General features: G+C 35.0%; 1 protein-coding gene across 4 annotated transcripts in view; it reads right to left on the bottom strand.

Annotated features, from left to right (window-relative positions):
• Positions 1-25,247, bottom strand: part of FSTL5 (follistatin like 5) — a 798,802-nt gene that overhangs the window by 592,061 nt on the left and 181,494 nt on the right. For 3 of the 4 annotated variants that reach the window (XM_036233987.1, XM_036233990.1, XM_036233988.1), the window contains one exon: positions 11,453-11,531. The exons of the other annotated variant lie outside the window; for it this stretch is intronic. The gene's annotated coding sequence lies outside the window, so the exon portion shown is untranslated. The remainder of the gene's footprint in view (positions 1-11,452; positions 11,532-25,247) is intronic. 4 annotated transcript variants of the gene reach the window in all.

The raw sequence follows: 25,247 nt of genomic DNA, 5'->3' as shown, positions 1-25,247 counted from the left end.
AATTTACTTTTGTGTACTTGTCATGTCACCAGAAATAGGCGAGATTGAAATTATAATATTAATTTCTATTTGTACAAAATATGCTGACATTTTCATATAAATTTTCATTGAACCCTAATGGCAATCATCTGGAAAAACCTGTGAGATAAGACAAAAAAAAATACTTCACTGCATTTATCAATTAAATAAGTTTAGAGAAGATGAACGATACGCAAAATCACATAGCAAGGAAGTATCAAACAGCAACTGGGATCACGTTTTCTGTGCGTAAGTCCCGTTTCTTTTTTCATCTCACCACATTGCCCTGTCACTAATCTCACTTCACTCTGTCCCCTCCTGATGCAAGTTCCAGATGCCAAAAGATGCTCAAAAAGAGGTGACGGAGGTCCAGTGCTATTTAACACTGTCTTCTTAAATTGTTGTCTTTTAATTTCACTTTTAATAAGAGAACACTTCTTAAATATGGGATAAAGAATAAAAATACTCAAAGATCCCTTTGTCGTTGGTCATTTCAGACTCATTACCACATAAAAATTTGGTAAAACATTTAAATTTCTATGAGAAAAATTTCTTCTATAGGTCACACGGGCATCTATGGGCACTGCTGGTATACTGTCCTATTAGTGTAAATACTTTATACTTACGATGTTAAATACGGAAACAGTATTTTGTTCATTTTATAGTGGTATTAAAAGTAAAACTGCTAGGGAAAGTGACATCTAATTATCATTTCTAACTTGTGGTCGCTAGACTTCTTGCTTCACCACCATTTAATCTATTACTCTTTCTTTCTGAATTATTGACATTTGTGGCCTTTATTTAAATAGATTGAAAGTTGTATTTTCAAATAAAGAGCATGTGATTTAAACTTAGCGTAATGACTTCTATATTGAAAGTCATATCAAACCACATTTGTATGGAGTAGAAAAGAAATATTGTGTGTGTCAATTGGCTACTGTTTTATTAATTTCCATTTGTTTAAAATGTCAAAAGTAAAGGAAGCAGTTGATCTAAAGCACAAAGTTAAGTTCAAGAACCTAATGAGGTAGGATGTGATATTATTTATAAAAAGTATTATTATATATACCTGTAAAAATTTCTGCCATAATTTTAAAACTGTTATTCTGAAATTTATAATGCCTTAATTTCTTAATTCTTGAGTGATAAATTTAAAGAACCAAAATCTGTTTCTAACAATGAAAAAGCATTCTCTGTTTTACTAAGAAGTTTTATTTTGCCCAGCCTCTAAAATTACCTATCCAAAAATGCATGTGAGCCTGTGTAGACTGACTGCGTGTTTTTTACTATTCGTAGTACCTGTTCATCTATTTCATGTTAGGGTGTCCTCGATCTGAGTGCACATGTCATTCCTGAATTTCTCACTATCTGTGATTGAAAACTGAGGGTTGAAAAAAATCACTGGATGCCGATTAGGTTGTATCATTTTTATAGTTGCTTCCAATTTTCACAGTCATAAACAATTTTGCAATAAACATCAGAAAAATCTTCCATGTAAATGTATACTTGTTGAGCAAGTGTAGTTGAACATATGATTATTTTATTTTTATTACATATTTTTAAAATGCTCTCAAAGGTAGTTGCACCAATTTTTACTGTGACCAAGAGTGAATAATTTCTTTAGTTACTTTCTCACCAACACTTAATGCTGGCATATTTTACATATTCTCCCATCTGTTATATGTTTAATTATGTCTTATTCTTGTTTAATGTTCACTTTAGTGATTATTCATAGGCTGGACATCTTTTCTTATGTTATTTAGTCATTTTGTGAATTGTTAATAACCTTTACAAACCATTTTCCATTTAGTTATTCATTTGCTGAGCTTTTTAAAAATACAATTTGCACATTCATCCATTGTTAGTTATGTATGTTACAAGTATATTTCCAGAGACCATGATTTTAGTTTTCTGTGGAAATAATGCATTACTTGGGACAAAGTTTTTACTTTTAATCTAATCAAATTCATTAGGCTCTTACTGAGGTTGATCTACTTACCAGGCTATGTTATTCTAAATGGTAAAAAATTTGTCTTATCTTATGTTTTATATCTAAGTGTTAAATATACCTGGAATGAATTTTATTTATAGGTGAAGAAATTATTCAATTCTATATATTTGTATGTAATAATAGGCAATTTCCCAAGCATTTTTCTTCATTCTCTATAGGGAGTAATTCCATTGATCTCACTCTGAACTATAGATTCATAAATAGTTTGGGGGTGTCACATTTCAGTCAATAATCTAACAAAACCACTGCTCTTATTTCTATTGTCATAGATGATATTTGCACATTCTTGTAAATAATATAAAAGTAATTATATAATTACATATATATAATTTTTTTCCAGATGATTGCTAGTAGAGTCCAATATATACATCACATGTGGAGATACCGTCATGTGGTCAAATGCATTAGCAGGTATCGTAGATTCGATTATCTGGGATATATTTCCTACCTGTTGAATCCTCTCTGTGTCCCTTAGATATGCAACTTATTTGTTTCTTCAGGATATACTTGATGCGATTCTCATATGCCCATCTCTATTTAAACTGAGGCAGTGACCCTGATGATCTCTAAATCGCCTTCAGGATAAGTTTTCCCTCTTGCTGAAGACTAGCGTATGTCCACAGTTAAATAGTTCTACCTCATCCTGTCAAACCCAAGAAGTCAACAGCCTTTCTTCACTTTGTCCTATCCTTGCTCCCTTCAGTCCAAACGGGCAGCGCTTCTGCTCATATAATCCCATAAATTCTTTACCGAATGATGATAGATAATGCAGCTACACCCTTGATGTTCCTTTCAGAATATGCTTTCTCATTTTTCTGCAATATAAATAAACTACAAAATTTGCCAGTCTTTTCATTCCGGTTCCTTTTTCTTTAACAATTTTATCTTCAAATTTCATTTATAAGCAGTCAGGAGGAACCAAGGCACTCCGACACTTTTCTTAAAAATATCCTCAGCTAAATATACAACATTATTACTCTCACGTACCTTCTATAAAACACTAGAACACAGTTCAGGTAGGCTCTTTGTCCCATTATTACTATATACCTTTCCTTCAGTTTCCGATAACATGTTTCTTAATTTTGTTATGGATGTTAAGAATTGCTCTTAACATCCATATTTCTAGCGTGCGCCTCAAAACTTTTTCACCTCCACTTGTTACTCAGTTTGAAAGCTGCTTTCACATTTTTTAGGTATTTGTTAAAACAGCACCCCTCTTTGAGTACCAAAATCTGTCTTAGCTTGGGCTTCTGTAACAAGATCCTGTTTTTTAGCACTATCAGTATATATATTTTTTTACAGTTTTATTGTTCATACAATTCATCCTGTTATAAGCCTATCACCTTTTTTAGCTCAACATATCAACTTGAGCTTTCATTTTATTATTACTACTTGCCTTTTTTAAATTAAAAGTGTTTATTCACAGTCACTTATTTAATTATTCGGCTATTTATTTATTTATTTATTTATTTAGGTTTCTTTTGTAGGTCACTTCCACAGTTATGTTTTTCAATCAACACATACCATTGTGTTTTCAGGATGACATGCTGATCCGGCTTTTGCAACATTTTTCCCACAAACCCCACACTTGAAAGCAATCTACCCAGAATTAGTTTTTCGACAGTGGGAACTCACATATCCTTGATCTCATTAACCGTCTTCTTGAGTGATGTTTTTTTTAATTCACTTCTTAAATCTACAGTTTGGTGTATACAATTCTCATTAACCAATCGTCATTTATCAAGGACTGCCAAGTTTACTGCAATGGAAATGGAATCTTTGTATCGTCACAGTATCTGGATCTCTGTCAGGGAGAAAAGATAGATGTGTGTGTGTGTGTGTGTGTGTGTGTGTGTGTGTGTGTGTGAGAGAGAGAGAGAGAGAGAGAGAGAGAGAAACAGAATTTTATGGCTTCCGATACATTTTCTGTTTGTAGCTTGCTTATAGCATTTTACTTAGATGGAGGGAACATGGAGACTCGAATGTAAAGCCTTTTCCTTATTCCTGTTTATTGTATAGAATTGAATTTATTTTATAGTCTGTACTCATATATTTTAAAAAATTCTACACAACTCTACATCTAATTATCATCTAACAGTAATTAGTAAAATGTCCAAAACCCAAGTCTTGATTTTTATCACAAATCTTCTATTCAAATAAATAGCAATTACATATTTTGGCTCCAATTACAAATCTTTGGATCATCCTTTACGCTTTTAATAACCTCAAACTCACATTTATTACATCACCAAATACTGATAGTTCTACCTTCAAGGTATACCCAGAATCTACCATGTCTCATCACCTTCAACACCCCTGCTCTATGCCAAGCTATCTTTCACATAAATTAATAACCTCCTAGCTAGTCTCCCTTGTTGCCATGGAATTAATCTTCAGCCAGCATCCTGAATGCTTGTTTTGTTTTCATGTAAGCCATAATACATCACTTCTCCAATAAAACTCACAAAGTATTTTTTCCATCTCACTTATTGTATTATACTATACATATGTGTCTTATAACAGTCTACAGTACCACCATCTCACTGCTCTGAGTGAAGTATGGAAAGCTAGGTTTCATTTAGGTCCTTTTACTCTCTCCAATATTAAATTCTGTGTTAAACAGATGGCATGGATTTTTTATTGCATAATAAATAATTTCTCTGGCTTTTGTTTCTGGTTCTGGAAAGAAAGCCTCTAAACCTTTGGGATTTCTCAAATGTTAAAAGCAACTGTTATTCACAGTGTCCTCTAATTGTTTCTATTAATCAGGTGACTCATGGTGGATCCTCGATGATTTATGTTAATGAAATGACTCAAGATAGGGTCAGGCCAGAAAGAACGATCATGTGATTAGAATGGGCTTTGAGCCATTTGACATCAGTCCTACCTCAAGGGAGTAAAGAGGGATACAGACTGAGTTTAATCATGGGGCCAATGATGGAATCAATCACGTCTACATAGTCAAACCCCAATAAAAATATCTAGATACCAAAGCTCAGATGAGCTTCATTGATAAACAATACTCTGTATTGGTACATATTTAAATGAGAGGAGAGGGACAGGTGTTTGAGAACATGGAACATGTATGGGACCTTGCCCTATCCACCTCTCCTTTTGGCTATAATTTGTGTTCTTTTTGCTCTAATAAAACTGCATTTGTAAGTATAGTGCTCTCAGTAAATTCTGTGAATCATTCTAGTGAATTGTTGAATCTGAGAGTGTAGAAGGAACTCTCAAATATGTAGCCAACTGGTTAGAAGACGGGTGCCTGGGAATCTCCAAACTTCCATCTGCTGTCTTATGTGAGGGAAATCTTAAGGAGGAATGTCTCCTTAACTTGTAAAGTTTGGCCTGACTCCAGGTAGTGACCTAAGTAATTGAGTATTTAAAAGTGCTTTGGTTGATTCTATTTTTGTCAATGCCATTCAGAGAAATGTTAACGTTAGGTTTTTTTCATATTCCATCTACAGATCAAGAAAGATTTCTTAGCAATTATTTTTTTTTTGTTCATTTTGCCTTATAGCATGGTACTTTTTATTTTCTGTTTCAAGGGAATTCATATGCTTTATAAATGGTAATTGTGAGTACAACAATCAATGCATAAATTGTTATAATCGTTACAATATATTTCATAATTTATGTAAGCTGCTATTTCAATTAAGTTAAGGTTTTCAGTGGTGGTAAATGGCTAATAGACAAAGCAGTCTTCGTTTGATTTTCAAAATCTGTTTGTGTGAAATAAATTGCAGTATAAGATATAAAAGCCTTTGATTTATTTTTGTATGGTGTCTTCCATTTTTATTATCTAATGCCATTTTTTTTCTTAATCAATATTGTCATTTTTGGAATAGGGCATTTCAATTCAGTACTGTTATCACAAGAACTTAAAGAGAACTTCCTAAAATGTTATGCTTTCTGCAAACTGATTACAATTGCGATGGGGGTTTTAAGCATTCACTGAATGATTGAAAGTCAAATTTAAAAATATGTTATGATCTGCTTGAACCCAAAGCTTTTTCCATTAAGAGAATGATCAGAGGAAGGATTACTTGTCAGAAAAGCTGAGATTTGTATCACGGCTAACTCCTAATGGATTTATGCTTGGGAATTATAGAAAATAGGTCAATGATAAAGTAAAATAAAACAAAATAAGTATAGGAGAGATTGCTTAAACCTATCTAAGGCAAGATACAATAAGTACTTCTTATGAAATTCTCAAAGTCTACGAGAATGTTTCACCAAAGAGAGAGAGGCATTCGCCTGTACTGAACCAGTGGTAGAGTGAACCAGCATGGGAACCCCTACTACCTCAACTCATTTTTGGGGTTTACTAGGGAGAACAGCTGCAGCAGCAGCAGCAGAGACACCCCAGTACTCAGAGCAGTGGCAGCACTTGTCAAAGTCTGCGCTTTCTAATGTAGCATCGATAGTGTCTGAGCGCCGATGTCGATAAGGACAGAGGTCCTCAGCGTGGCCCCATTTCTGCCAGGTGGAATACTGCTGAAGAATGCAAAACTAGTAGGGAGCAGTAGCATAACACCTAGCAAAATAAGTGTATTCGTAAGACACCTCTTGAGGCTCCAAAAATTCCTTGAGCAAGAAGAATAAAGACATTTGTGGGGAGACGTAAAGGCTACAAACAACCTCCATGACAGGTGTAGGCAAATGCCCATGGGTTTCATCATGTTGATATTACTAATGCAATCCACAGATGCTTGAGTTCCAGTTATGTGTAGGTAACACCTTTTAAATTACATTTTGCTACTAGATAGTAAACTCGTATTTGCAAAAGAATGGACATTTTGTGAAACAAAATATATTTAAATAGTTCAATAACTTTCTTGAGGTGCTATTATTGTTGATTCATAAATGCTGAAATACATTTTTAAATTTTAAAATACTCGGAAATTTTAAAGTACACTTAATAACTTGAAATATTTTAAAAGTTACATTACACAGGTGAAACAAAATTTAGCCATTCTTTAAAATCTTAGCATTGCCCAAGAAAAAGGATGAATGATTTGTCTGGAGTAAATCCAACAGTTTTCTGTGATGTAGATAAAGCACTATTTTATGAAAGTATCTTCTTCAAAGAGAATATATTTCTTTGCTTTTTCATGAAACGCAGTTGTTTTTGAGACATAATACTGAAAAATATTCTCGAAGAACTTACCTTTGATATATGCAGTCCACAGGTTGTGAATAAGTTGTATACCAAGAGTTCTTATTCACTCGATTGATTCAATTTGAGCACAGAAATGAATGTTCCCATATAATCAGTGCTTTAAAAAGTACTTATGCCCTCAATGCAAAAAAACCCTTCGACCCAATATTCACAACCCCTGAGAGGAGTCAATGACTAATTGGTGGTAACAGAACAGTGGCAAGATTAAGGGGAAAAAAAAATAGGAATAATGACAACCACCCTACTTTCCTTCATGAACTCCATGGAACACCGTACTGATTACCCCTTATAGCTCAATCATATTCCTTTATTCACCAGTTTTAACATTGCTATTCCAACCTCACACCTTCCCAACCCCAGGCTTTCAGGTTCTAAGGAAAGTTATTCTAGAAACCTACTTTCTTAATTTCTCCTAAGAGTAGAACAAAGAAATGAAAAGAAATCCCTCAGACTTGCTCTCAGAGCTGGAATAAATTGTGGACTTGGGAGTGTGAATATCTGACATTCTGATGAGAACCTTAGCAGGCAACTTATTTATTCTACAAAAGCGCATGATTATATCTATCACTTGTACGCTCTGCATTCGGTTAGACTCCCATTTCCATAATAAAATAGATTGCTACTACACTGCCCAAGATGGGATCTGTCATGTCTGACACACCAGGTTCACCAGGGTCCACTATGATCCCATAGTCACCCACCGTCCTGTGGTCAGGTGCGTAATCTCTCCTGGGCCTTAGATCATGTCAAAAACTGCTGCTTTCTGCTGGTTTTCTGCTACATAAATCACAAACTTTCTCCAGAAATGGAGGAGTCTTCACTGCTCTTCCCCTATTATTTTTTCCAGAAACTCCATCCAACATCCTGATTTACCTCTAGCACTTTTGGTTTTATCACATAAAATGAGTGAGCCAAAGAATTTGCTTGTCCTAGAGCCTGGATGTCCTACAGAGCACTGGCTTACTCTGGGTCCGCTAAAAATTGTCAGCCTTGAATCATCTAATAAATATGTTCAAGTTGTATTCCAAAAAGAGCTATATTCTACTCCAAAATGCCTAAGAGAGCTCTTCTTTCCATTAGTGGTGGGAAAGATTAAATGTAACAACATATGCTTCCATTGAAGGAATGTTCTGGCACATTCAGATAATTCAGGCCTTTAAGGATTCCACAATGTGGCGGGTTTCTGAGTCACCACAAAATTTACTTTCTACAGTTTGTTGCATATGAATCTTCCCAGGGAAGTGAAAGCACTTGCTACTTCCTATCTGTCAGGTGCCCTTAATGTGAGTCATCTACAGAGTGAACTATTCTGATCTAAGGAATATCGAGGTGGCCAAATTTCCTTTAGATTTATTTTAAAATGTAAAGAAAAGGTATCATACCTCCAGGGCAAGACACTAAATTCATACTGGTTCCGATCTGCTTTCTTAATGGAGATTGAAAATAGCGTGTCCCAGATCATTAGCTGTATAGCAATTTCCAGAGCTGATTAAATCTTTTCTAATAAAGATATCACACCCACCACAGCAGCCACTTTTGGAATTACGACTTTACGACTTCATTATATATAGGTCGTTCATTGTCTTCTGTTAAAACCCATTTGTTTTTTGCAGTGATTACACTGGTGAATTAAGTAAAACATGATGAAGTCTAGTCACACTGCATCCTTTAAGAAACTAATCTCGGACATTCCACATGGGACATGGCACTGATTCCGATACACTGTCTTCTCTAGCTAGAGGGGGCTGTTTCAGAGACTTCCATCTGGCTTTTCTTACCATGGTGGCTTTCATTTCCTGGATCAGAAAACCGTTGTGATAGTTCTGCAAGCTACCATATTCATCTCAACTGCACACTTATAGACTAGAGAAATAACCACAAGTTTGGTCTGCAGACCCACAAGACACCCAGGAGATGGACTTATAACTACATGCCATTTATCCTGTGGCTTTTTTTTTTTTTCATCTCCACAATAAATAGAGAGGGGCCATGATGGTATTTTGTGGTAGCTGAACCTCACAGATTTCAGAAGAGTCCTGTTTCCCTTTTCCTCAAGTGTAGGAACTTTGATAATAAAAAAAGAATTTAGGTCCCTTTGGAGAAGACTCGGGCTGATATTTATTTTAAACACTTGTGACGACATTGAAGGGCTCTTCCTCCAGAGTTCGACCTCCCTTTCGATCAGTGAGTTCTAGGTCTGAGAATCAGTTAGATGTGGAATCTATCTGAAAACGTCTGTGTTTCCATTCCAGAATTTGGCATCAGTATTTTGCTCACTGACTCTTGCTTGTTTTTGTTTTATAAATAAGTAATATTGCCAGGGGCTGCCAATTACTATGTCCTAGGAAGGCCGTCGTTCTATAGATCATCATCTCAGATCCCTGCAGGTTGCTAAATCCATCTTGCTTTTGAGCATTTAATGCCACCAATTGTTCTCGGATCTTCCGGGACGGTATCTTCCCCACTCACACTACCAAGCCCAGTTCTAGAGCAGCGACTCTTCTCATGAGTTCTGGCCTCAGAAGACGGCTGTAGAAGTGGCTCACAGACTCACTAAAAACCATCAAACTACATAATTTCCAAAATGACAACTCCTACCCATGCCTCCTTTCTCAACACACACAAACCTTCAGGAAAAAAAAAAAAGTCTAGGGGAGGAGGAGGAAGAGGAGGACAGGAGGGAGGAGAAAAAATAATGGAAGGCAGGGGAGGAAGGGAGAGGAAGAGAGAGAGCAAGAGAGACATCATTTAAACATTCACGTAAAAAGATCAGATCACCCTTGTAAGATGAAAACGCAGAACAAACATCATTGGAATTGTTATCAGTGTTTTCAATAGCAGCGTGTTGTGCTACAACAAATATATTTAGGATTGATGAAAATGTAAACCAAAGATTTTATTAAGCCAAACTGGTTTTCAAGTATATAAGGTACAGACATTGAGAAGAGAAATCTAGTAGAGCTTGGATTTCAGAGAAATGAAGTGACTAGGCAGACAGCGACATAAAGGCTGATTGTGAACAGTAAATAAAAATTTGCCTTTAGGAACAAAATTAATGAGGGTTTTAAGACAAAAACTATTATGTACAGTCTATATGTTCTGATGATATTGTTATATGACTTTGAAAATGGGGTGAAATGAGTATATATGAACAAATACATATGTTCTTTTTTTAATCAATGATTATAGTAGTATTGGTGTTATTAAATGAGTATAGTGAATAATTATGTGAAATTCTAATTCTGTTATCCTCTCTGTCCTTAAAAGCTAGACTCTCTAGTGTGAATAAAGAGATATGGATGTATATGGGGCAGAAAATATATAAGCTAAGTCTAGAATATCTTGTCAGCCCACCTAACAAGGATATTATCAAAGACTAGTGTTGTATCAAAAAGTATGTAAAATCAATGTGGAGAGACAATGCTGAGGGTTAGGAATAGATAACGTAAATCTTTATATCAGATTTTTTAACTTAAGCTTAAGCAATCAAGTAAAATGAAGAATTAAGGTAGGCTAGCCAGCCTGTAGTGTCTGTCACAGTAGGTCAGGAAAGATACAAATACAAACATGAATGAAGAGTCATACTTGACAAAAGCATTTCTCTTGCTTTATACAATTTAAACAACCAAACAGATTTATAATCAATATCCTCTTTTTATATGAGCAAAAGTGATATTTAAAATATACAATTATCAATATAGTAGAGATACCAAACCATCAGCAAGGACACCAACTGTAATTACCGAGAGGTACCACATGCAGGAGATCTACCTCATATATTTAAGAACTATTTTGAGCTGAAATTCACATCAAAACAGAACAATTTGAGAAAATAACTTATTAATATCCAGTAATATATTACATAATATAATTGCATGGACACCAGTCATGCTCTAGACCAGGAATCTCCAACCCCTGGGCCGTGGACTGGTACCAGTCTGTGGCCTGTTAGGAAATGGGCCGCGCAGCAGGAGGTGAATGGCTGGCATGGGAGCGAAGTTTCATCTGTATTTGCAGCCGCTCCCCAGCACTAGCATCACTGCCTCAGCTCCACCTCAGATCATCAGGCACTAGATTCTCATAGGAGCACCGGTCCCTGGTGCTAAAAACGTGGGAGGGAGACTGCTACTCTAGACACTGTGATAAGCATTTGAAATATCTCACCCCTAATCCAACAATCATATAAATAGCCTCCATATGAGAGAGAAAATCAAGAGTCAAAGAGTTTAAAAACTTACCCAAAGCCACATTTTGGAAAGTAGAAATGCCTGATATCATCAACTCATTTGACTGGCTTGGAGGTTCATCTTTTTTCCACTGTAAAATATAAAATATTTTCCACTATAATATATACTAAAATATTTTTTATTTGAATACAATCTTTCTTTAAGAACTTACTAAGATAGTCAAACTTAGTTCCTAATATTTTATTACTATAACTGGCTAATTATTCTTCATTCTGAGTATAAAAACAATATTTTATCAGTATTTTGCTAAATTGATTTTAATGTTGTTAATATTATCATATAGCTATTAATTCCATTTTGAATCAAGAATCGAAATTATAAGCAACCTAAAACCATCTCTCTCTGACTCTAGAATAAATGTTTCTAAAAATGGATTTGGTTAGTTTATGTAACTGCAAGGATAACTAGAAAATGAAGTTTGAAGATGCACAGAATGGAAAAACATACCAAATTTGCACTGTGATTAGTCATCAGAGGACATAATTGCCACGACAGATAAGATGGTAAATGCTGTAACGGGCATGGCCAATTCTACATTCTGGACACCAGGGCTGTCACTATACCTAGGAAACTACTTCCTGGAGAGAGTGCCTAGGTCACACATACTTGTGCACTAGACTCCCACTTTAATTCTGGGGTGAATGCATTTTGTTGGTGCAGTTCAGGTCAAATGCGTATGTCTCTGCTGCAAGGGATGATGGGAAATGAGTTTCTATCATTTTTCAGGTCTCTAGTAGCTGGGCCATTCTGCATTCCAGCACAATTCACACAGCAGAGAATGCCCAAAATGTCAGGCTTAGATGCTGTGCCACCAAAAGAATGACAAATAACCACCACAGACGGCTGTGCTTCCTACATTTTAAATAACATTGAACTTCTTAATACTCCCACATTTTTTATCAGTTTATTGTAGGCAACTATACCTAAATGGGTTTCAGAATAATTTGTAAGTGAGTTCCTTGTTCATTTCATGTATTTATGGGAAGATGTTTTTAACTATACAAAGAAAATATATCTTCCTTTGTTTTATTAGTAGAATATTTTCTCTCATTTCATCTTTTTAATGCTATAGGACCAGATGATCTGTCTTCATTTCCTGCATCTGTATTCAGCAAAGAATAATTATATTTTCCTTCTCTGTGCTATAGCAAGAATATTTCTATTTTTTGTAATATATAAAATAATTTCTGAAATTGTTAAAAGACTCTTACATGTGGATAAGGTGATATGGGTACTGTAGCCAATTTCTCACGTTTTGAATTGTGATGTATAATCTTAAGTGACAAACAGTTTGCTTTAGTCATAGTGCTTTAGTATATCAAGATGTATCCCTATTTTTGAAAACAAATTCAATTTACTTACTGTCATTATTAGGATGACGTAGAATAAATTACTACAGGTTAAGTCAACTGCAATTTACAAAAATAATTCTAGTACTATTCAACCTTTCTATAGAGGTATTTAATAGGGGCATGGTGCATTTTGTCTGACACTACTACCTTTCCCATGACATGCATCGGGTGCCATTAAATAGGAAGATGGCCAATAGACAGACAAAAAGAAGGGGGAAAATGGAGAAAGACGTGGACAAATCATAAAACGGATAATTAACCCTTGGAATAATCCAAAGTTGACAGCCGTGAATAAATGATAGTACCTTGTTATAGTCAAAGACATAACACTTCAAAGTTTTAATAAATAATGTAGGTCCTCTTTGCATACTATCTTAAGAATAACTATTTAAGCTCGCTGCAGACAGTGTGTGATATAAGTAAAATATTCATATATATTCGGTTGTGACTTAATAATTGTGCACACGTAAATATAGTAATTAGGAAAGTAGGAATGCCAGATATCAACTCATTTGACAGGCTCTGAGGTTCATCTTTTTTTCCACTATAAAATAAAAAGTATTTTCCACTATAATATATGCCAACATATTTTTAATTTGAATACAACCTTTAGGAACTTTTAAGATAGTCAAACTCATTTCCTAATATTTTATTACTATAACTGGCTGAGTTTTCTTCATTCCGAGTATAAAAAAGAAGCAAAGAAGAGGGAAGTTTTTTTTTTTTTTTTTTTTTTTAGGTAAATTGTGATATTGGCATTCTGCCCACTAGATAGCTAAGGAAAAAATACAGAAAGAAATGTAATTTACTGAGACTAAAATTGGATAGAGGTAGAAAATGAAAACATGTTCTGGTGTTTATACATTTAAAATACTAACAGTATAAAATTGTACACTAACCACTGTGTAATCTATTATATATATTTCGAATGCATACCACAGTGATTTATAAAAAGTTTTCAAGCTGGGAAACTATTTTTATTTATTTATTTACATCAGTTAATTGTAGGAAGTTAAGGTATAAGAACTTCTGACTTTCTTATATTTACCTTCCATGTGACTCAGCTGTAGCACATTAGCAACGTGGAATAAAAATAGGTTCCAAAACTGAGTATAATGGAATGAAATGTAATGGAGTTGCACTACAGACTATAGAAAATTTATAGACTTTCATTGTGGTAGAGAAATGATTTGAGAACATTGATAATTCTGCTCTTCTCCCTCGAGTCTCTTCTGTCTAGGTGCATTCTTTGGGGAGTTGTCAAAATTAATCATACAACTAAAATGCCAAATAATTTGCTTCGAACTTAAAAATAAAACAATATTGTATATATAACTAAAATGTAATGCAAAACCACAGAATAAGCTTTGTCACAGACTCCTAGCCTTCTAACCTCTTTCCATGCCCCATCTAAATAGAACAAAAACACAAAATCATTGGCAAATTTTCATAAACCACAAGACCTGATGGAACACTGAAATGTGAAGAAAAATCTGGAAGCAAGCATCCACACATTATTGGGCTGTTAGGGGAGGTGATACATGCTCACGGATTGCCCTGACTCTCATGTCAGACATAGAAATATGCTAGAGAAAGTCTAATAACATGATGAGAAGGGTATAATAATTTATTTTACATTACTGTATGTTATTTTATTATATTCTTTCACATTTCTCAGCCTCTTTTACCTAGTTAATCTAGTCTTAGCCAGCTTAGAATAAAGGGTACTATTCTCAGTCATAACTATATAAAATACAAGATATAATCCTGTTGTAAAAAAAGAAAAAGAAAGGAGAAGTAAAAATTCTATTCTTCCACTATCGATGAATCAATCAGGGAAGAGTATTGTAAGGTGGTGAGATTTAGGTTCCTTATTCCAGGGGAAGGTTCAAAATCCTAACACGCCAGGGGAAATCCTGAAAAAGGCAGAGCTCTTCTCACTTCCTGTTTGTGAATCTAGACAACAGTAGCTGCCCAGAGTCCACACCTCCCAACAAGGGGCATCGATAGCCACCCAGAAATGGCAGGGTGATGCGGGTTAGGTAAGGCCTCCGTGGGTCTAGTGGTGCTGATGCAGAAGGGGAATGGAGAACAGACGTGATTGGACCTGCTTCCATCTCGGCATCATTTGGATACACGGTGAGAATGGGCGATAGCCCCACAGAGTGAACTAGGCCCAGACAATACAGCACCACAGAATAGACACTAATCCCATACGCCTTGCCCCCAGTCGTCCTCTGGACTAAGGATAAAAAGAAAAATTCTGCAAAACTGAGTATTTATACCAAGTACGTCTGAAATGGAAAAATGGGAGAGGAATTTACCTGTTAAGCTTAACTTCTGTTGTATTTAGTCCTCGCTCTGCTCTACTCTCACCGATCCCCAGAAGTAACCCTGCAAGGCAGTGTATCATCGTGAATAAATAATGGGCCCTGGGATTTCCAACTAAACACGGACAATAACATAACAGAATTTCGTAAAATAACAAAACGGAATTTAAATAATATAAACCTATAAGTTTAAATAAAACGCGAAAGGTGACTTCAGTGACTAGGAGATAATTACTACCCTTTTGGAAGATGGAAAGAGACAGAGGTTGGTAAAAAGATAGGCATCACAGAAAAGAGGTAAACTATAGTTTTTAAGAAAATACTAAATAGGACTCATGAACTGCAAATGCCAGGCATTGTAGGAGTTTGAGCTAAAGTGCCTCCCCCCACATACACATGAGGCTAGTAGTTTATTCTCTATAGAAATTGAACAATCTCTGTTTCTCTTTCAGGCACATTAGGTATCGCAGATGGAAGGAGTGAGTTATGGAATTGAAAACAGGAGATTAATTACGTTTTGCACATGTAACAATGGAACCCGAGGCTTTTCCCTTCCTGCTCACAGAATGTTTCTAGCCTGGTACTGACACCTCGGGGAGAGTGGAAAATTATTCTTCGGCAAAACTGAGAAGTGCCAAAAAAGCTCTCTGGGTATTGACAATTAAGGGTCCTTTAAAAAATAGCTTGGTAACTAAGCAGCTTTTGTCAAAATCTATCCATTCACCTGCCCCAGTAATGCACTTTCCACTGAGCTTTTTTACTATCAGATGGGAATCTAAGGATCATCAAACATGTATGAAACGCCTCCCATACTACAGACACTAATAAAAATAAAAATTAAAAGATGTAAGGATGAAATGACACAATGCGACGCAGGAAACAAAAGACAAACAGAAGTAAAATCTGTAACAATTTAATTTCCTGAAGAAGACCTGGTACCTACAAAAGAATGAGAAGCTACAAAGGAAACCAATCTGAGATCAAGATCTATTTGAAATAAAAATATATTACAGCTAAAATAAGCAACTAGTGAAATGATAAAAGAACACAATCAAGAAACCTTCCGAAGCATACAAGAAAAAGATAAATAAACAAGAACATAACATAGGAGATAAAATAACAAAGAACATGAATACAAGAATTCCGCGGTATCAGAAATATAGTTAACATTAAGGTAATGGCTAGGTGGAGAGCCAGAGGAGAGAAAGAGCCATCAGAGGGATTGTTTTATAAACTATGTAAATGTCTAACTAATGTACAATATGCTTGAAACTAATAGTAAAATAAAATTAGTAAAAAAGAATTCCATTAATGGAATAGAAGAGTATAGGCAGAGAATTTCAAAAGGAGGACATTATTCAGGAAATAGCAAAAGAAGTTACTTCCACTAACTATACACAAGAAAAGAGAAGCTGCTCATAGTATTCCGAGTAGAAAAGCTCTTAAAAAGGCTAGAAGCACAAAGGTACAGGAAACTGGATAAAAAGAGATGAAATCTCCAAGGAAACTGGATAAAAAGAGATGAAATCTCCAAGAATCTCCACGTACTCACTATGAGTCTCAGAATTCTCATACGCACCAATCACTTTCATCATCCATGGTCGCAAGTAATGAAGCTGTAGATTTTCAGAAAGTATCTGGCATCTAAAAGCCTCAAGAGAAGCCACTGCTCAGTTTCAACAGGCGAAGTAGATGATGTCTAGCTTTGCCTGGAAGCTACTGTAACTCAGGACTCTTGGGGCAGGTAGATCACTGCTACTGTTTTTAATGTTTGCAATCCTGAAGCAAGAATTTACAATTGGCCCAATGGGTATAATTGACCCTGGAGTATCTCTCACTGACAGACTTTAACCAGCACCTGTCTGGAGAAGGAGATTTTGATCACTCACTTTTATCATGCAGTAGAAAGTGGTTGTGACATTGCTTTGACAACAGAGACTTTCATACAAAATTATCCAGAACTGAAGAGCATCCTTCTCCAAGTTTAAAGTAGCCAAAAACTATCCCAACACTACAAATGAAAAGTGCCAACACCAATCTATACCAATATAAGAGATCACATCTTTAAGATGAAAATGAAAATGATATAAGAGATTTTAGAAGCATCGATAGATGATGGAGGACAATCATCATGTTCTGCTCAACCAACATGTCAATCAAGGTAAAAGGTAAATTTAAAATATGCTCAATGAGGAGGCACTCGGAAAAAAGATAAGTTTCTCTTTTCTTTAATTTCCTGCATATGTGAGATATATATATATATATTTGTGTGTGTGTATCCCTAATATATCTTAGTCTCAAATAAAAGCAAATAAGCTCTAAAATTTAAAAATCAAGAAATGAGAATTATATTTCTCATTGGGAAGTAAAAACAAATCTTCCCCCTCTCCCCCCAAAAAAAGAAAAGAAAAAAACCAGCTAAGAGATAAAATGTGTCGCCTTAATATGAAATGTGTGAATGTGTGAGAATGAGCTATAAATATTCCATGTTAGCATGGGAGGAACACGGAGAGAAGAGTTCAGCCTGTATTTTTTCTCTCTCTCAAGAAATCAGCTATATATTCTAATTTGAGGAATTTGTCTTTATTTTTAAACAATTCCAACTGAGTTTCCAGAGGGTATCAGCTACGGAGCAAGGCAGAAATATATCATATCAAGAAACTGCTTAGGAACTGAGAAAGCAGAATCATTCACACAGAAAAATGTAACTCCATTCAAATTAAAAATGTATATATTATACTACAGAATTATAGCATTTGATTGATTTATAACCATGTAAAGAGTTGTACAAATTAAGACAAATGCCTAACGTTACTTTTGCCTTGAGTTGTGTTGGGAAAAACTGTCAATGACATAAGTGATTGTGGAGCATTCTTATCAAATAATAACAGCAGTAATAATAACTATAGCCATTTCAATGATTTAATACTCAAAACAATTCCAAAAGGTAGATACTATTCTAATTTTCTTCTCATAGATGAGGAAGCCGAGGCACAGACTTTACGAGAGCCATCTGCCCATGATCTCATAGACAATAAGTGGTGGAACCTAGATTCAAATCCTGGTGGTTAGGATGAAAAAATGACCATCCAAGATGCTGCATGCCATGTCTTAACCTCGATGAGTAAAAATCTAAACTTCTTTTCTCTGTGAACTATCTCTTCTGCACTCTCCATCTATATAATCCATCAAGACAAGGGGCCTGAATAATCTGACTCATTGCTCTCTTTCCTTCTTGTTTCTCCCGACGCTGAGGATCTTCACCTGGACCTCACACCCACTGTCTTTACCTAATTCCCAATGTCCACCCACAGCCTTGTGTTTCAATTGATCTCCTCCCTTACTTGGAAAACCATTTTCCCACTTCTCGTGCTGTGAAAATCCTGTCCATCCTTCAAGCCTCAGTTTAATATCGCTTTTCCTTCCTTTGAAGCTTTTTGTAAACCCTTAATAAATTACTGTTTTAAATTAAATTTCGGTTTTCTCTGTGTATGTGTTATGTGTCCATACCATGGTTTTGTAACTTTATTCATATGCTTTCCTTTAGCTCATTCTTACCTTTAGTTTTATGTGCAGCTATGAAAACATGCCCAACAAATCCACACAGGGAGCATAGTTGACTAGCAGCTGTTGCTGGGGACCCTCCAGAGCCACCTGAGGTCCAGCCAAAGCCATGCTTCTCCCAGGCCACTCACAACCAATGACTGAGGGCTCTGGCTCATTCCTCTAAGACATGGGACTATTTTAATGGGCCACTTGGGGTTGCCATAACTTTTCCTACTCAGTCCCTTTCCTGTCCATCCCAAAACTTCACAGGGGTCAGACCCACTCTTTCCTCCTCTCCCCTTTCTTTCAGAGGCATTTCTTCCAAATAATCTCTTTCAGGTCTAATAGGATCCATCTGTTTCTTGGGAGAGTCAAATAACACACTACCTTCCTGAGGAAAATGTCCGTTTCTTATTTAAATTTAAATTCTCTTGAGCCAAATATGGTAGTTTCCATAAAACAAGCACTTCACAAATACCTTCAGTTTGGCTTCCCATAAAAATTGACTATAGGAAATTTAAATGTATTTAAGTGGATGCAAACCAAAGTACTTTTTGTCTTCTCTTAAAAGTGTTTGTTTTGTGGGTGCGTAAAAAGATAGTCACCATAGAGCATGAGTCATCTAGTGTTGTTTAGTCATTTCAGTGAATAGTATTCTTTCTGGTGTAAGATAAAGAAAACCCAATTTTATATGGTTCTCGAAAATGTGTAGCATAAATAGATTAGCCCATAGTTCTGAAAATTCCAGAGATGGTCGTCATCAAGTACAGTCAGATCCTGAAGTTCAAATAAACTCACCAGGATCTATTCACATACTTTTCATTCATAAATTTACTTTCTTATTGATTCTGATTTTTCTTCTGATCCTTGGCATATTCTCCCGCATATCGGGGACATGGCCACCAGCCGATCCAGCCTTACGCTCTTACTTCTTAAGAATTATCAGTAGTGGGAAATGAGGGAGATTGAGATGAGATTAAGAAGATAGGAAAAAAGAAAGGGAGAAAGAGACCAAGCAAATTGTGTTACTATGACTAATGTTTAGTTCCAACTGTATCAACTTGGGTTACCCATCTCTGTACAGATTACTCACTGGTCATGGGTGGACAAATTAATCAATATGTTATAGCTAAATAGAGCTATTGCCATCTATATAGCTAAGAAGCTGCATCGAAGACTAGAAAAGTCTTAAAAATCTCAAGAGTTAGAGCATCTTGTATTAGGAATATTTGAAAAAAATCATTCACAGGAAATTTAAAAAAAATAGAATCTAAACTTGATAAGAGGAGTTGAAACTTTATGCTGTTTCGTAGCTATATTTGGTCAATTTTTAGTGAATGGCAAATTTTGTAATGTGAGCAGTATGACACGACTTCTGAGCTCTTGTTCGCAGTGGGCTGTCCTCTGACTTACGGAGGCTGAGGACCCAGTGAGAGACGCACAGCAGGCGCTGGGTTTCATTCCCTCTCTCGCACAGCTTGCACTCCAAGAAGCGTCAAGCCTTTCCAGTGAAGTGTGCTCTCCCCGTTTCTGTACTCACAGCCCTGTGTGTCCACGCTTTTGCTTATATCTTAGTTTAAAAATTAAAATTCTGAGTGACACAGGTCAAAGGTAGCCTGAGGAATCAGTCTCCTGGAATGTTACTATGATTTGCTTTCAAATCGATTAGAATTCAGTGCAGGGAGGGCTTCTTTGCTGCTTGGGAAAACCTTAGCTATGAATGCCAGTCATTCAGCCACAATTGTTTTTGCTCTTCAGGGTCCAAAAATAAATTTTTTCTTATCAGAATTAAAATTAACCTTCTGGCTCCACTCTCATCATGTACCATTGTCCTGGATTCCCCAGAACCCCATCAAAATTTGGGGAAGATGACAAATAGTAGCATGGTGTGTCATCTGCTTTGCTTTTATAGAAGACAGTAAAGTTGGTGAAAGAAAGCTTGTGCATGTAATTTCCATCATCCATCCCCAAAAAGAAAGGAGGAAAGGAAGGGGGAAGGAAGGAAGGAAGGAAGGAAGGAAGGAAGGAAGGAAGGAAGGAAGGAAGGAAGGAAGGAAGGAAGGAAGGAAGGAAGGAAGGAAGGAAGGAAGAGTTACTGGATCTCCAACCATTCTCACTGCCAAAGAAATAAATTTCAGAAGGAAAGGAGGAGGGAAGAGAAGAGGAAGGAAGAAAGAAGGGAAGAGAGGAAAGAAAGTTAGGAAAGATTGGTGAGTATTGTGAGAGTAAAAAGTCATCTGAAACTAAATAGTAAAAAAAAAAAAAAAAAAAAAATCTGCTTGATACAGCGAGCAGGACACTATATTTCTCCCAAAGTCATGCTGCAGTTCTAAAGTGTCATGATAAGCCCGCCTCTGAGGCACTACTGCTTCCTCCCCAATGATACCTCCAGCCCTCATTCACCAATTATGACTCTTGAACACGTCTCACAATTATCCTACTGCTTAGCATCTCCCATCTAGTGGGAACAATCAATGCAGAACTGCTCCCTTCTCTCACCTCAGAAAGACCAACCAATCCAGTGTTGACCTCCACTACCCATGGCCTCCTCAGAATCACTCAGTGAAAGTCTGGGTTATCAAAAAAACAAAAAACAAAAAAATCCCTTTTTATTTCACCTTAGTGAGAAGAATTCCACAGTTAATTTGGAATTCCCTTCTTATTGTAGAAAACAAATAAACCTCACTTTGTTGGACTACCGGTTTAGTCCTTGGTTGTCTTTAACTCTTTGACATAAATGCTTAAATACCATATTTATTAATTTACTGGATTCTAGCTTTATAAGTATTTCGTGTTAACTAGCACGTATTTTTAAAGACAAATATTTTTGTTAAACTAAAAAATTCAATTTATAACTATAGTGACTATTCAGGCTTCTTAAATGTTTATAAATGCAGCTTATACAATTATTATATAATTTTTAAATTTACTGTTTAAAATCACATTCTAAATAACTTTCTTAAGCACTTTAAATTAGAATACCAATATTAATCTATTTTAAGTAAATTATTTTAAATATTGCAAATACTTTTTATAAAAAGAACTCTATTCTGAGCACAGTTATTACTACTATGGATTTGCCTATCATTTTGATATTTAAATTTAATTTTCTATTCTAAAATACTTACACAACAAGGAAACGACCATGTTAAAATAAGAATAATCGTGAGTGAATAACTGAAAGCAGCCAGCCAGATAATATGTTCGTAGTTATCAATCAAAGCAATTTGCCTCTACTTGTACTGATGGCCGCTACACATAAAGACAACTATAGAAACGCTAAATGCATAGTTCAACAAATTCTAACAAAATCTATGTGACCAAATAACTAGCATACAGGGCAAAAAATAGTATTATCAGCGCCACAAAAGATGCTTTATATCCTTCGCAGTCAATATCCCACAAAGGAAACCATTATCTTGACTTCTGTCACCACGGATTATTTGTTTATGGTTTTAAACTTCAAATCAATGGAAACACATAATATGAAATTACCTTCTCAGTTAGCTTAGGTTTTATATTGACTAGAGAATTGGTCTAAGGTGAGGAACTAGAGATCCTTGCCTCTAATACTGATTGCATCCACTAAGCCCTGTTTACACACATAATAACAGAAATTCCATAACCTTGAAACCTTGGTTAGCTTTGTTTTCAAAGCTCACAATCCTTACTTTCAAGTAATATTCATTACCAAGTGCTGTTCTACTATGAGAAGTAATTATGCGATTCTGCAGATGGGATTATAAATAAATTTTTATATGGCATTAGTTATACCTGTATATTTTTACTACTTTTAATATATCTAAATAGGATGTTGACCTTTGCTAATCTTAACCTGTTTGCTACAATGTGCCACACATATTTTAGATTGTATATTATGTATGTAAACAAGAAGTTCGATTGAGAGGAATTTTAGAGGAAATCATAATATACCTTCTGTGATAGTTAATTTCAAGTGTTAATATCATTTGTACATGTCCTGATATTTGCAGAAATAGGGCCTATATAAAGCCGTAATATATTTAACTGGGAAAGAAAAATTACAATACAGAATAGAAATAATTTTTTTATGTATTGCTTGGCTCAATTAACTAACATATGAAACACTATGCCCTTGTAAAGCTCTTTATCCAAAGCTACAGTACAAAGTTCTAGGCAAGTGTAGTTTTGAAACTATTTTTGATGAGACTAACATTTGAATGGAGCCTGAGTAAAGCAGATTGCACTCCCCAAAATGGGTGGGCCTCACTTAATTCGTTGAAGGCCTGAATAGAATTAAAAATGGGGTAAGAAAAAATTCACTTTTTTTAGTTGTTTTCAGGCTGGAATGTCAAGTTCCTCCTGCCTTCACATTCTAGTTTGGACTAGGTTATACTGTTCACTCCCCTGGTTCTCAGGCTTTCAGACTCAGACTGAAATATGACCATTGATGCTTCTGGGTACCTAGCTTGCCAACTACAGATCTTGAGATTTTTTTTAGCCTCATAAACATGTGAGCCAATTTCTTATAATAAATCTCTTCATATATACAATAAATTTATATAGATAGATAGAGAAATCATATTGGTTGTTTTTCTGGAGACTCTAGACTTATACACTTACTTTAAGACTTCCGGAATACCCATCATCATTTAATAAAGAATCTAGTGCTCTCCAGAGAGAGTATCTCAGAAATATTTTGAATATTTCTGTATGACAGAGAAACCACAAGTGTGTAATTTAGAGATTGGCCCAAAGACCATGGGAATAAAAACTATCTTCGATAGAGGATATATGTCTTATTGTTGCACAGGATTAAAACTTACATGTCTATTTTACTCAAATTTTAGAATAATAAAAAACTCTGTAATGCCAAGTGCACTATAGCATTTATTTTTAAGCTAATAAATTTGATCTTAAATTTAACTCATTATTTCCATCACAGAAGTATCAGAAATATAGACATTTTCATAATAAATGAGGAGAAGTAAACAAATTTTAAATGATTCTTACTTATTTCCATTCATTTTGAAGAACACAGTTGCAGTCATTGTTTTTGCTTATTTGGCACAGTAAATAAAATATTAGCAATAATCATTAAAAATTCTGTTACTGGTTCATCATTTTCTGAAGAATAAAATTTAATGGCTTGGGTATGAGTTATATGGCTAACCATAACCTTCTTACGTACCTATATCTCCATGGTCATCTCCTCTCTCTCATTGTCCTCTGACCCTAACACATGTGACCGAGCTGAATGAACCATGCTACCTCATGTCCACTGTTCCCTCTATTTTAATTTCCTTCACTTCTTCTTAAAAGAACACCCATCAGTTACCTCTAGACGAATGTAACCATGCAGTAATAAGAGTTCAATTTAGACAGATGTTTTGATTCATGAAGATAAGTCTGGAAGTCCTAATTTGTGGTATGCAGTCTCCTGAGTTTTAAATATTACATGGTAATTCCTTCCTTCTCTCCTCCTTTTTCCCTTCCTTCCTCCCTTCTGGTTGTGTCTGTGAAGGCTCAGCCAAGATAACAGAGAAAATTAACCATCACTGAAGGTATGTTGTTACTTTCTCTAAAACTCTTTTCACTCAGATTTCTTGTTTTCACGCATAATATACAACCTAAAACACATATATGACACATATATTTTAAACTAAATAAAGTTCAACATCCTTTACAAAAAAATTAAACATAATATTTTGGTGTTTTAATTAAATTTATTGGGGTGACATTGGTTAATAAAATTAGATAAGTTCCAAGAGTACAATTCGATAATACATCATATGCATATTACCGTGTGTGTTCACCACCCTAAGTTAAATTTCCTTCTGTCACCATATATTTGACCCCTTTTACCCTTAAGTACATTCGTTTTTTTCTTGGGGAATTTTTTAGACCAAGAGATTAAGTAAGTTTAAATTTAACATTAAAAAATTGCTAGTATAAAATCATCTGGCCTAGCTGCAAAAGCACTGTGCTTCTTGTAAGATATGAAATATTTCTCTCTCAAGGGTAGTGTGAATGTTCTATTATCATTTTGTCTGCCTCCTAAATGATTAGTACTTTAATAGATCAAATGAAATCTTCCTGTACTTATTTTTTTGTTTCAACATTGTACAACTAATAATGTGCCCTCAGTATACTGAAGCTTAATACTGCTGATCCTAATTTCTCAGGGAATTTAAAATACAATAGGAAGGTACATTTCAATAACAAATATTAGTTATTGTCATCAGGAAATATAATAAATCCTTCTGTAAATACCTATAGATTATTTTCTTGGAAGCAAATATAGGTGTTTTATTTCACAAATAAATCCTTTATCCATATTGCCAATCAATTAATCAAAATGTATTGAAAATAGATTTATTGTAGTAAATTTTAAAGTATTATCTAAGCCTTTCTTTCTATGCTTAAAAATACGAGAGACTTTAAGCAGTAATCTAAAGATTTATACAAAAAGTGAGGTGAAATGATGATTAATTTATATTTAAAGAAAGAAATGTACTGAATCGTAAAAAAATTTATTTTTCTACTAAATATGCTTTTTAAAATATCTTTTGGAATTTT

The sequence above is a fragment of the Rousettus aegyptiacus genome, unplaced genomic scaffold (genome assembly GCF_014176215.1).
Source record: "Rousettus aegyptiacus isolate mRouAeg1 unplaced genomic scaffold, mRouAeg1.p scaffold_m13_p_16, whole genome shotgun sequence".
Lineage (NCBI taxonomy): Eukaryota > Metazoa > Chordata > Mammalia > Chiroptera > Pteropodidae > Rousettus > Rousettus aegyptiacus.
The sequence above is the reverse complement of the archived record's forward strand: the minus strand, read 5'-3'. Positions and strand labels throughout refer to the sequence as shown.